Genomic DNA, 6000 nt, shown 5'->3' on the forward strand with positions numbered 1-6000 from the left:
TTATAATAGATTAACAATGAAACAGATAAGTAGCATTAAAACTAAATGAGATGAAGACAAGAAAGGGAAATCGAAGTTAAATGGCAAATTTTTCTTTAATTAAAAAAAAATTAAGATTTAGATTTCAACAGGTTTGGCTCTCGGTTTTTGCCAAATACTGCCATCCAGAACCAGATTAGCGGATTAGACAAAGGATTTTAAAGCATAAGCTTCAAAAATCTCAATAAAGATACCCAGTAAATATGAACAAAATGACCAAAATTTACCCTCCATTACTGTGCCTTCAGAAAATAAATCAGACCCCTTCACTCCCCCACATTTTGCTCTGTTGTAGCCTTATACCAAAATCATTTAAATGTATTTTTCCCCCTCAAAAAACACTCAACAACCCAGAACGACAAAAGAGAAAACAGGACTTTAGACATTTTTGCAAATTACAGTGGTACCTGTAATCCGTGCCAGAACCTTTGACTTATACCAAACAGGACGTACACCAAACAAATTTTTCCCCAAAAGAAATAAAGGGAAAACGATTAATTCGTTCCCATGAAAAAAAATCCTATTGTTATTAGCATATTATACATTGATGGGGTTGTATAAAATAATTTAAAACACTGCTTAATACTAAAATACATAAATACAAACGCAATTAGATGAAATAAATGAAAATTTAACCTCACTTTACTTTTTAATAACGTCTTTATTTTCACAATCGTAGATACCGTCATTCTCGGCATACTGTATGCAGCAGCCAAGTCGTGGATACGCATGCCACCTTCATACTTTTCAACAATCAATTCAAATTTACACGAAAAACACAAAATCACATGAAAATTCACAAAGTTATAGCGCGGGTTGTTCACTGAATGATAGCAACTGGTGTACGGACGCTCGTGGGCAGTCGTGGCTTTGTCTCGAGAGAGGTAAACATGGGTAGCACGTGGTGTTCTAGCATGCAAGTCATATTACAAACAAAGGTCGTATACCAAGCAAAATTTTTCGTATCCAAACAGGACGTATACCAAGTTGGACTTATTTCAAAAAGTGGATGTATACCAAAGTACCACTGTAATTAAAAAAAAACTGAAAATATCCCATTAACACAATTATTCAGACCCTTTACTGCGACACCCGTGAGAGGTCTACTGAGTGGACTGATTAGAATCATTAGAACAATCTAGATGAGAACAGGCCATTCAGCCCAACAAAGCTCGCCAGTCCTATCCACTTGTTTCCTCCAAGAAAACATCAAGTCGAGTTTTGAAAGTCCCTAACGTCTTACTGTCTACCACACTACTTGGTAACTTATTCCAAGTGTCTATCGTTCTTTGTGTAAAGAAAAACTTCCTAATGTTTGTGCGAAATTTACCCTTAACAAGTTTCCAACTGTGTCCCTGTGTTCTTGATGAGCTCATTTTAAAATACAAGTCTCGGTCCACTGTACTAATTCCCTTCATAATTTTAAACACTTCAATCATGTCACCTCTTAATCTTCTTTTGCTTAAACTGTAAAGGCTCAGCTCTTTTAATCTTTCCTCATAATTCAACCCCTGTAGACCTGGAATCAGCCTCGTTGCTCTTCTCTGGACCTTTTCTTGTGCTGCTATGTCCTTTTTGTAGCCTGGAGACCAAAACTGCACACAGTACTCAAGATGAGGCCTCACCAGTGCATTATAAAGGTTGAGCATAACCTCCTTGGACTTGTACTCCACACATCAAGGCGCTATATAACCTAACATTCGGTTAGCCTTCTTAATGGCTTCTGAACACTGTTGGGAAGTTGATAGCTTAGAGTCCACTATGACTCCTAAATCCTTCTCATAAGGTGTACTCTCGACTTTCCGACCGCCCATTGTGTATTCAAACCTAATATTTTTACTTCCTATGTGTAATACTTTACATGTACTGACATTAAATTTCATCTGCCACAAATCTGCCCAAGCCTGTCTGCTATCCAAGTCCTTCTGTAATGATATAACGGATTCAAAATTATCTGCTTATTAGGAAAGGTACACATCTGTCTATACGAGTTCCCCCGTTGACACCATATCAGAGCAAAACCCAAGGCATGAGGTCAAAGGAACTGACAGCAGAGCTAAGAGACAGGATTGTGTAAAGGCACAGACCTGGAGGTAGGATACAAAACAATTTTCTGCAGCATTTAAGATTCTGAAGAGAAGGGTGGCATCCATAATTTTTATATGGAAGATGTTTTCAACAACCACGACTCTTCCTAGAGCTAGTCATCTGGCCAAACTGAGCAATTAGCGGCAAAATGACTTTGTAAGAGTGGTGACCAAGAACCTGATGGTTACTCTGGCGATGCTCCCAAGATGCTATGTGGAGATGGTAGAACCTTCCAGAAAGACATCCATCACTGCAATACTCCACTAATCTGGGTGTTACAGCAGAGTGTCCAGGTGACTCATAAATGCCAGTTTGAAGTTTGCAATAAGGCACCTAAAAGGATTCTCTGACTATGCGAAACAAGATTCTCTGGTCTGATGAAATCAGGATTGAACTGTTTTGGCTTCAGTCCTCTAGTGTCATGTGTTGAGGAAAGCAGACACTGCTCAACACCTGCATGATACATTCTAAAAGTGAAGAATGGCAGCATCATCATACCGTGGGGTTGTTTTTCAGCAAAGACTAGACAGGGTTGAGGGACAACTGAACGGAGATGTCCCTAATGAACCTCAGACTGGCCTAAAGGTTCACCTTCCAACAGGACAAAGACAACACAGGAGTGCCCTTGAGTAGCCCAGCAGAGCCTCCTGCACTTGAACCCAATTGAATCTCTCTGAAGAGACCTGAAACTATCTTCCCACGGATGTCCGCCATCCAACCTGATCAAACTCGTGAGGATCTGAAGATGAAAAATGGCAGAAAAGCCCCAAATCCAGGTGTGCAAAGCTTGTCATGTCTGACCCAAGCTGACTTCAGGCTGGAATCGATGCCAAAGGGGCTTCATCTAAGCACTGAGTAAAAGGTCAATGCGATACCTCAGTTTTTTTATTTTTAATAAATTTACAGAATTGTGTATTTTTCCCCCTGTTTTGGCTTTCTGGGGTATTAACTACTGCTTGATGAGTGGAAAAGTGCAGCAACATAAAACAAAATGTGTAAAAAGTGAAGAAGTGTGAAAAATTTCTGAAGGCACAGTACTTTACGTACAATACATTTAATTGACATAAAAATAAATGAATGCTATTTAATAAAAGAAGACTGTTTAATAAGATGTTGTAAAATACCGTTAGGTCACTTACAATCTGAGGTCGAATTTGGCAGCGCTCACTTTAAAAGGCGCTATAAAGAGTGAAATGAATATTAACTTTCTTCTTTTACAAATCTCTGGGTAGAACTACAACTATAAGGGATAATGTCGCAACATGGTTTATTTCATTTCTATTTTGATTTGCCGTATTCTCTATTATACATTGGATCGGGATACATTTTTACACTTACATTAAGAAAATATTCTGATTTTATACAAACTCGCTAAGCGAATGAACGCTGACGAATCATAACTAATACGAACTTTGCTTATGATGTCGGACAGATGCAAATGTAGAAAATGTTAGATTACTTCAAGCACAAAGGTGTGTTCAGGAGAATAGCGAAGAGAAGCGGGGTCACTGGTTGTTTCGCTCAAATACCCTTTTTCTACAATCGGCAGGACCCCCCCCACCAAACACCACGAAGGCGGCACGGTGTGTAACGGTGGCATCAGGAAACTTTTCTTTCTTTTGCAGCACTTTAATCAAGAAAAAATACACGGCGCTTTCCAGTAATTTCCATTAAGTACCCCAACTCAACATTCCGGTTTCCCAAAACCTTCACTGAAAACCAAAGACGCTGTCCATCCGCCCATGTGAACAATTCATCCTCTTTTGAAATATCTGTGAGTTTTTTTTCAAAGCATAAAGTTAAATACTCATAACAGTACATACCTGAACTGGACTCCTAACCGGATGCAGATCCTGCTCCAAAAGCCGGCAGCAACGCTTTCCCGGACAGAACACAAATCTCGTCTTCAGTGAAGCGCTAGTAAACGACCAGCGACGTGACGTCATCGCGCAATGTGCGCGCCACGTACCCTGCAAACTCTAACGCCGTAGCCAATCAGAGAGCAGTATGCGCTCGGCACGGTAGTCGGTTTCTGCATTGCCAGTTCGTTTCTACGCGGCTGAAGGAGTGTTAGATGAGGCGTGTACTGAACGCGTAAAGGGTGTTTCGCACATTTCTTAATTGCTGTCAACATCTGGATTTCCTGCCGCCGTTGTGAATCGGAACTCGACGTGTAGCTGATAAGACCTAAAGCAAATAAGGGAGCGGGGAACAAGGGGTTGTCGTGAGAGGCAACGTGTCTGAATGAAGTGGCGCTCCTCAGTCATCAGTGCTAGGACGGCTGTTCTTTTTCAAGTTTTTCTCATTTGCTTTGGACCAATTCTCTACTGACACTTTAAGCTGTCAAAACATGTGAGTTTCTCCACAACGTGTTGTGCACAACATCATGACACTTCTCAAAGTTTTTATTTTTTACAAATGGCAAATGCTTTAACACAAAGGAATAAATGACAAGTACAACTGTCCACAATTTGAACGGTTGTCAATTGTGTGGTCCACGTAGATCATGTGACTTCTCAGCTGAATGGTCATACACTTCAAAACATTTCAGAATTCTCTCCTCGTTTAAGTCCATCCATTTGTCAAAATCTGCCAATCCAATGTTTTATTACAGTAATTGCAGTGACGTGGAGTTATTGTAATGTCTCCCAAAGTGATAAAAGGTTCTTCAGGTGTGAAACCTAAACTTCCCTAACATTGTGGAAGATTGTCAGTATCTTAGATCAACCAGTGACACTTGCTGTCAAGTTAGCTCACAGGTGAGATCAGTGCCGGAAGTGGAATTTTCTTGGGGACTTCCTCCACCGCCTCACAAAACTCCTCCCAGACTCTACTACATTAATGTTTCTTATAACAGCTTTAATTTAAATAACTATATTGTGACCAGTAGAGGGCGCTGCAGCATCCGAAACCCCAGACACAAGTGCTGGGTGCAAACTAATGATTTTACTGTAAGAATTCCTATTTAATACATAGGCTTTCTCTATCAAATACAAATATATCCTTCTTCCTTCCTTCCTTCTACTTTCACCTCCACAACCACCTCTTCCTCTGCATCCACATCCACCTGCACGTTCACCTCTACCTCCACCTCCATTTCCAGTTCTACATCCACCTCCACCTCTAGCTGTGCTTCCACCTCCAACTCCATTCCTCTGAGGCAAGCATTGTCCTTCTTCCACCCAACTGTAACTCACCTGGATGAGACTGAGCGGTTTCTTTTATGTTAGACCCAGGAGTACCTCCAGCGCTAGAGCATAGCCCAATGAAAGCACTTCCAGGTCGATTGGAAGTCCCTAAAAGCAGGGACTACAAATCCCCACAGCATCCTCTGGTGGCATCCCCAAACCCAACAAGGGTGCCCTTTGGGACTATAGTTCCCAGCATGCCTTGTGAATATCCATACTGATGTTGCAACTTAATATGTCAGGGGAGCATTTAGCCCTGATCTGCTGTCTCCCCATCCTTCATTTCACACCAGTCTCCTGACCAGGTAAGGGATCAATACCCATCCTCAGAGGGATGCCAACCCATGTATGCCATCCATCACACTTTAAATAAATATTAAAGAAGCACACATTACAAACTTACCTATAACTGGTAACTTCAAAATACAGAAACATTTTTTTTAAATGATTCAAAACCTGAAAATGAATGTTTAGGGGGGTTTCTTGAGTCTCTTTGCTGCATATCCCAATGGCACATGTCTACATTTTGTGAAGGCAAAGTCATCTATGAGGTGCTCACACAGCAGCTACCTATGTAGATCTGAGTGAATGCCAATGATAGCCAAGCTTCTGACACATTGTTGTGCCACAGATGACCTCAAGTATGTCTTGATGAGCTGAAGTTCTGAAAAAACCGGGAGATGGG

The 6000-nt window shown here is 40.9% G+C and overlaps 1 protein-coding gene across 1 annotated transcript in view; it reads right to left on the reverse strand.

Moving 5' to 3' along the window:
- dnajc10 (DnaJ (Hsp40) homolog, subfamily C, member 10) overlaps positions 1-4063 on the reverse strand; it is a 90385-nt gene extending 86322 nt beyond the window's left edge. The window contains exon 1 of the mRNA XM_039757731.1: positions 3951-4063. The gene's annotated coding sequence lies outside the window, so the exon portion shown is untranslated. The remainder of the gene's footprint in view (positions 1-3950) is intronic.
- Between the last annotated feature and the right edge of the window lie 1937 nt (positions 4064-6000).

Source organism: Polypterus senegalus, chromosome 6 (assembly GCF_016835505.1).
Source record: "Polypterus senegalus isolate Bchr_013 chromosome 6, ASM1683550v1, whole genome shotgun sequence".
NCBI classification, from domain to species: Eukaryota; Metazoa; Chordata; class Cladistia; order Polypteriformes; family Polypteridae; genus Polypterus; species Polypterus senegalus.